Source organism: Aplysia californica, unplaced genomic scaffold, assembly GCF_000002075.1.
Source record: "Aplysia californica isolate F4 #8 unplaced genomic scaffold, AplCal3.0 scaffold00064, whole genome shotgun sequence".
NCBI classification, from domain to species: Eukaryota; Metazoa; Mollusca; class Gastropoda; order Aplysiida; family Aplysiidae; genus Aplysia; species Aplysia californica.
Window position 1 is genome coordinate 1115693 of NW_004797334.1, and position 6647 is coordinate 1122339.

At 36.8% G+C, this 6647-nt stretch overlaps 1 long non-coding RNA gene across 1 annotated transcript in view; it reads left to right on the plus strand.

Moving 5' to 3' along the window:
* Positions 1-6516, plus strand: part of LOC118477319 — a 29260-nt gene extending 22744 nt beyond the window's left edge. Inside the window, exon 2 of the long non-coding RNA XR_004858288.1 lies at positions 6289-6516. This is a non-coding gene — a long non-coding RNA (uncharacterized LOC118477319). The remainder of the gene's footprint in view (positions 1-6288) is intronic.
* Positions 6517-6647: the final 131 nt, after the last annotated feature.

The following is a 6647-nucleotide window of genomic DNA, read 5'->3' on the forward strand; positions in this document are numbered from 1 at the left end:
TAATGATTTATAACTAATACTAATAATACTCGATAGTTGTATTGAACGAGTATCTCAATCTGTCTGCTAGGATCTGGTGTCCCACTCCTCTTGGTCGGTCCTACCAGGCAGGTTTGAAGCAGCCATAGATGTACACTATAGGCACTATAGATTTAAAAGGAGGTAACTCTATGGAAGCAGCACATCCCGTAGACAATCTAAAATTGTGTTGACAGCGGCTAAAAGAACACTTCCACTTACAATCACGAGGAATAAACAAAAATGACCGTAATAAACTCTCACTTTTGTCCCTGATTTTCTCTTCCATACCTCAGAAAGAAAAAAGACTTAATTTATTATTTCTTTATTTAGTATTTTACGGCCCTCGCAACTTCATGAGGTCATATGAGCGCCCAGGACACATTAAACATCAGTTTGGTAGAAATTAATGTTTTAAATGTTGCCCCGGGTTGCAACCGAGGCTTATTCCTATCAATGTACAACCACCAAGGAATCTTGCACACAGAATAACGCTGGTATAGGCCTATAAATGGCCGCTTGAACTGTATTGTTCCCAGGAAGTTAAGGTTGTTTCAGAATGCTCTCAGGTCTGCTGGGGTAATAGTATAGATTGTGAAGCGCTTAGAGCTTGCAGTTGAGCGGAGATTTGCGCTATAAAAATGCTATCTATTATTATTATTATTATTATTATTATTATTATTATTATTATTATTATTATTATTATTATTATTACATGTATCGTGATTCTATATTCTGTTGTTTGATTTGAAGTTCTTTACTTTTGCTTTACTTTTATCCGCCGTTTATACTCTATTTGGTGTCGCGGGAAGAAAGAGACGTCTCTCTGTCGCCAGCCGGAGAGCTTGGGTCAGGGGGGTGCCGTGAGTTGTTAGTGTTTCCCTGGCACCATCTATCCAGGTCTCTGGCGCTCATATGACCTTATGCAGTTGCGAGCGCCGTAAAACCTCTACTAAAACTCAACTATCCAGATCTTTCTCGGCCGCCCTCTAGCCTTGTTGAAATCGATTTTTTTTAAAATGTAGGAACGTTGTGCTGGATGGTGTGTTGGTAATCGTATGAGATGTCCAAACCATTTGATTCTTTGGTGTTGGGTGTGATGCTTGACATCATTTGTTCCCACCATTTCTCTGATTACTGAGTTTCTAATTTTGTCTCGCCAGGTCTTGTTTACTGCTTTTCTAAGACATCGCGTTTCACATGTTGCAATTCTTTTCTCTAATGTCTTGTTCGTGGTCCATGTTTGGCATTGATATGTGAGTGTTGAAATGAATGTGGTGTTGATCGTTTTGAGTTTTGTTGTCATGGGGATATTAGAGAATGTTTCAGTAGTAGAGTAAGCTGGTAACTAACATTATTGGTCTTAAAGTACAAAAGGTACAAGTACTTGTGTAGTGTCCTCTCCGCTATAATATGTGAGGCAGCGTGGTAGAATCAGGCTCTCGTCAATTTTTGGGCATGTAGAGTTATTGGTATCATCTTAAAGCTTGTTCATTTATTTTTATTAGAATGAAAAAAAAAATCCATTTATCTTGAATACTAGTCGAGATATTGGCGAAGGAAGGAGGTGAGGGGTCATTTACTTTCAGAGTTAAAATTAGTGAAAAAATGGCCCCCAAAGAATAGTTATTTTCTTAGTTAAGAGTCTGTGGTAACTGAAAATTTACATTTTTTGTGCCTTTAATCAACGTTTTCCAGAAAAATCCACGCAGAAATTAGTTCTGTACTGGGCATGAAAGGTGTTGAGCCAAAAAACAAAAATTTGATAAAAATTCACAAACCTGTGGAAAAATGCAATTTTCTTCCCTTTGATAGTTTTGACGAGAGCCTGATTCCACCACGCTGCCTCACATATATCCACACTCCTCATAATGCATAGCCGCCGTTAGGTCCGACAGTACATCGAGCTTTTGGGTTTTGTTCCTGTATTTGTCAACAGCCTAGTGTCAGCTTAAAGATGTTATAAATGCTTTCATGATTTATCTTCCAGTAATAATAATGATAATAATAATAATAATAATAATAATAATAATAATAATAATAATAATAATAATAATAATAATAATAATAATGATAATAATAATAACAACAACCACAAAAAACAATAAGAACAATGATAATAATAATAATAATTATAATAATAATAATAATAATAATAATAATAATAATGATAATAATAATAATAACAACAACAACAACAACAACAACAACAACAACAACAACACAATTGATAATTATAATGATGATATTAATAATAATATGAATAACAGTATTAATTATATTATTAATAATAATAATATGGAAACCTGAAGTCACCAAGCAGCACAATAACGTCAAGCTGCACTTACTACCTTTTTGACCTAAGTCATTTTTTGTTCTCTTTGGAGAAAACTGAAGAAAACTGTCTCAGTAAGTGAAAAATGCACTTTGACAGCCCCAAATTTCCAGAGCTAATTAATTTACCGTCCGTCTTTTGTACTAATAGTTATTTTCCAATAAAAACCAAAATTATGAGATGTGGCTGACATAATATTTTATTTTGCCATTTCATTACTGTGGCCTCTGACTTAGGCCGTTTTGAAAAATGACTTGAACCATAATTTATTTTTTCGTTTTTCAATTCTAAATGACAAAGGCCATTTTGAAAACCATTTGACTGAAATGGACAGTTAGATCCAAGATTGGGAGCAAGAAACTTGCCCAGTTTTTGGCCAAAGTCTGAATTAGGCTAAAATGAATGAGAGACGAATTAAACTATGTCACACTAAGGCCAAATTAAACGGAAAAATCAATGTCACTTTTGACTTAGGCCAAATGCATCTTTTTTCTTTGAAATGGATTGGAGTATAAGTCTAATTTTACGTCTCTATATTATTAAGCAGATGTCAAGAAGTCCAGTGGTTCGTCAGTTACATTTTGGTCTAAGTCTGACTTAGGCCAAAAAGAAAGCAGCCAGACGAGCAAGACCAGTCTAACCCGGAAAACAGATGGCCAAAGGGACATAACAAGCATAATACTACAAAGCGATCACCAGAGCCGTAATTGCTTCCCTTGAAAATCTGCATTGTCTTCGCCACCCAAGGCAGACAACCAGAATCTTATTTCAAAGCTTTTTCATTTTAATTTGTACTTATAGTATTCCCGGTGGGAATAAACTTTTCTCTTATACCCACCCCCGTGAGGAGATTTTGAAATATTTTACTCCGTTTTTTTTTCTACTTAGGAGTGTGTGTTCTTGTGTGCATGATTTAGTTTTACTTTCATTCATATTCTTGGCCTTTTTCTTTGCTATAAACGAGAATGATTTGATAGGACAGAAAGCATTCAAAAGCTAAAAGTAACGTTTTTCCCGTTGGCATTAGCACTCTTGTTTGAATGTGCTCAATGTTTTCAAACCCAGGATAAAATTGTAGAGGTGTACTAGGTCTACTTAGATCTGCCAGTGTATCTGTCTAATTCTCACCCCAGGTTTAGAGGTCGGCCTTCAGCCTGTATTAAATCTTATAAAACATCTCTAGAATCTAGATCTAGATAGATAGAAAAGATGAGAAGTGACAGAATCTAGATCTAGATAGATAGGAAAGATGAGAAGTGACTCGACCCGGAGCAAGACCAGTCTAAGGCTGCAACCATATTAACGCCCGACACCGACGGTCAGACCAGACCGTCTTCGGTCACAAAAGAATTCGCATCGGCTTTTTAGTAATGAAAGTTAGCAAAAAAAACGGTTTCGGCTACCATACTGACGCCCGACGTAATGCGTCGTCCCCGGTCAGACCGTCTCCGATAAAACATGTTCTATCGAAGACGGTCCGTTGGGTCGTCGGGCGAGATGGGAGGTAATTTTAATGATGTTATCTCTGCATAGTTGTGTCCTCTTTTCCGCCTCAATGGCACTACACAGAATTCTAGCAGTTCTAGTCAGCTCTGCATATCTCTAGCAGTTCATTGAAACAGCTATGTTTCATGGGATAGTATTGTTGGAAATTTCACCATCTTCCAACAACGGTGGAAACAAATGATGAAATTCACCTAGTGTATCACGATTTCTTTGGATGGGAAGCGCGAGAAAATCTTCTTGTCGTGGTTTTAATTTTTTGTCTGCGTCTCAAAAGCAACAACAGCAACAATTTTCTTCTTCTGCTACACGCCATATTTGCCAGACGGCGGTGTCTGACTGACAAAAACCGGTGTTAATATGGTCTTCCGCACCCGACAGAAAACGGCGGGTCTGGTCTGTCTGTCGGTGTCGGGCGATACTATGCTTGCGGCCTGACCCGGAAAACAGATGGTCAAAGGGACATAACAAAGATAATACTACAAAGCGATCAGCAGAGTCGTAATTGCTTCCCTTGAAAATCTGCATTGTCTTCGCCGCACAAGGCAGACAACCAGAATATTATTTCAAAGCTTTTTAATTTTACTAATTTTACTGGTAGTATTCGCGGTGGGGATAACATTTTTTCTTATTCTCACCCCCCTGAGGAGATTTTGAAATAATTTACTCCATTTTTTTTACTTAGGAGTTTGAGTTCTTGTGTGCATAATTTAGTTTTACTTTCATTCATATTTTTGCCCTTTTTCTTTGCTTTCAATACGATTGATTTGATACGACAGAAAGCATTCAAATGCTGAAGGTTATGTTTTTCCCGTTGGGCATTAGCACTCTCGTTTGAATCTGCTCAATATTTCCAAACCCAGCATAAAATTGTAGAGGCGTACTAGATCTCCTTAGGCTAGATCTGCAAGTGTATGTGTCTAATTCTCACCCCAGGTTTAGAGGTCGGCCTTAAGCCTGTATTAAATCTTATAAAACATCTCTAGAATGCAGATCTAGATAGATAGGACAGAAGGAAGTGACAAAATCTAGATCTAGATAGATAGAAAAGATGAGAAGTGAAAGAATCTAGATTTAAATAGATAGGAAAGATGGAAAGTGATAAAAATCTACATATAGATAGATAGGAAAGATGAAAAGTGATAAAATCTACATATAGATAGATAGGAAAGATGAAAAGTGACAGAATCTAGATCTAGATCTAGATAGATAGAAAAGATAATAAGTGACAGAATCTAGATCTAGATAGATAGGAAAGTTGAGAAGTGACCCGACCCGGGCGGGAATGACAACAACAAAAAATCCCACCCCGGGTGAGAATACTCACTTCCTTCCTTTTGATTTTCCCTGGTAGTATTCCCTAGACGTCATCAAACCGGCAAAACAAAAATTACACTTGCAGAAGTTCAACAGTATTTAAATAGCTAGACTCTATCCTTTAATTAATCACTACCAAATTTAAAAGATAGATTAAGGTCTAAAACTTGGGAATCAAGTCTAGAGAAGGTCGTTATTTTCTGTTCTTCTTTTTTTATTCTAATGGTTGTACACAGGCTGCAATGATATCAAAAACAAAGCAAACATATTTACAGCATGAATGAATAAATGATTAAACAAATAAATAAATGAATAAATAAATGAAAGAATGAATGAATAAATGAATAAATAAATAAATAAATAAATAAATAAATAAATAAACAATCACCTTATCTTTAAACTACTGGGCCCGTCTGTCAGACTTCCTTCTCATTCTTTACCTGTCAGAAAAAGAGTTACGAATTTTCTACTCGTGCTAGATCTAAGGTGCAGTAGCTCTTCTTCACTTAAAAAAGATTAGGCGGATATTAGGCCCCAATCAACACAATTTAGATCATTTACGAGGCAGGCTTCGGACCTGTCCCTAAAGGCCAACCCAAGCTGAAGGGGATAGAACTATACCAGGCCAGCAGAAAGACCGAGATACTCGATAACAATCTTCCCACTCTGGAATAGAACTCGGGTTTTCTGTGTTCAACAGCGAAGCGCCTAACCGCTACACCATAAACGCCTGCAAGGAAGAAAGAAAGAAGGAGTTTTAGTGGGTTTAAAAAAAGTTTTAGTAGAGGTTTTACGGCGCTCGCAACTGCATAAGGTCATATGAGCGCCAGAAGAATAGAGGTGTTACAAGAGAGTAACAAACACAAAAAAGAAGGAAGGGAGATAAGGACGACAGATGTTTGATAGGAAAGAAGGAGCAAACCACACCAGCGCACCCGCCAACCACCCACAAGAAAGAAGGAAAGTAATTAGTTGATAAATGAATTAACATAAATAAGTAAATTTTAAAAAACTGCTTTTCAAGAGCTTGATTACAGCTCTATTGAAATGTCATTAAATTCAGATATCGTGAGGTTGGTGTTATCTAATATGAACTCCATTTTTCTGATTTTCAGGTAGATCACTTTTGAAAGCACTCAGTTCCAGTGGCGAAAGCAGTTCTTCTAAAATGTAAGTGAAACTCTGTAATACTACACATTTGGGGCTCAAAGCGAAGATTTTCAACAGCCTTGACAGCCTGTGGCGAGGACTCTCATAAGTTGGACATTGGAAGTAGTACAAGAGGCAACACTCAGCTCGCGATCTCTTTTCCTCAATAAAACGGTTATGTCCCTTGAAGAATCCTCCGTTGTTTTGTTGTTGAGGGTGGGGGTTTGTTTGTTGTTTTTTGTTTGGTTGGTTTTTGTTTTTGATGTTTGTTTGTTTTATTTTGTTGTTGTTTTACTTTGTTTTTGTTTTTGTTTTTTTGTTTCTG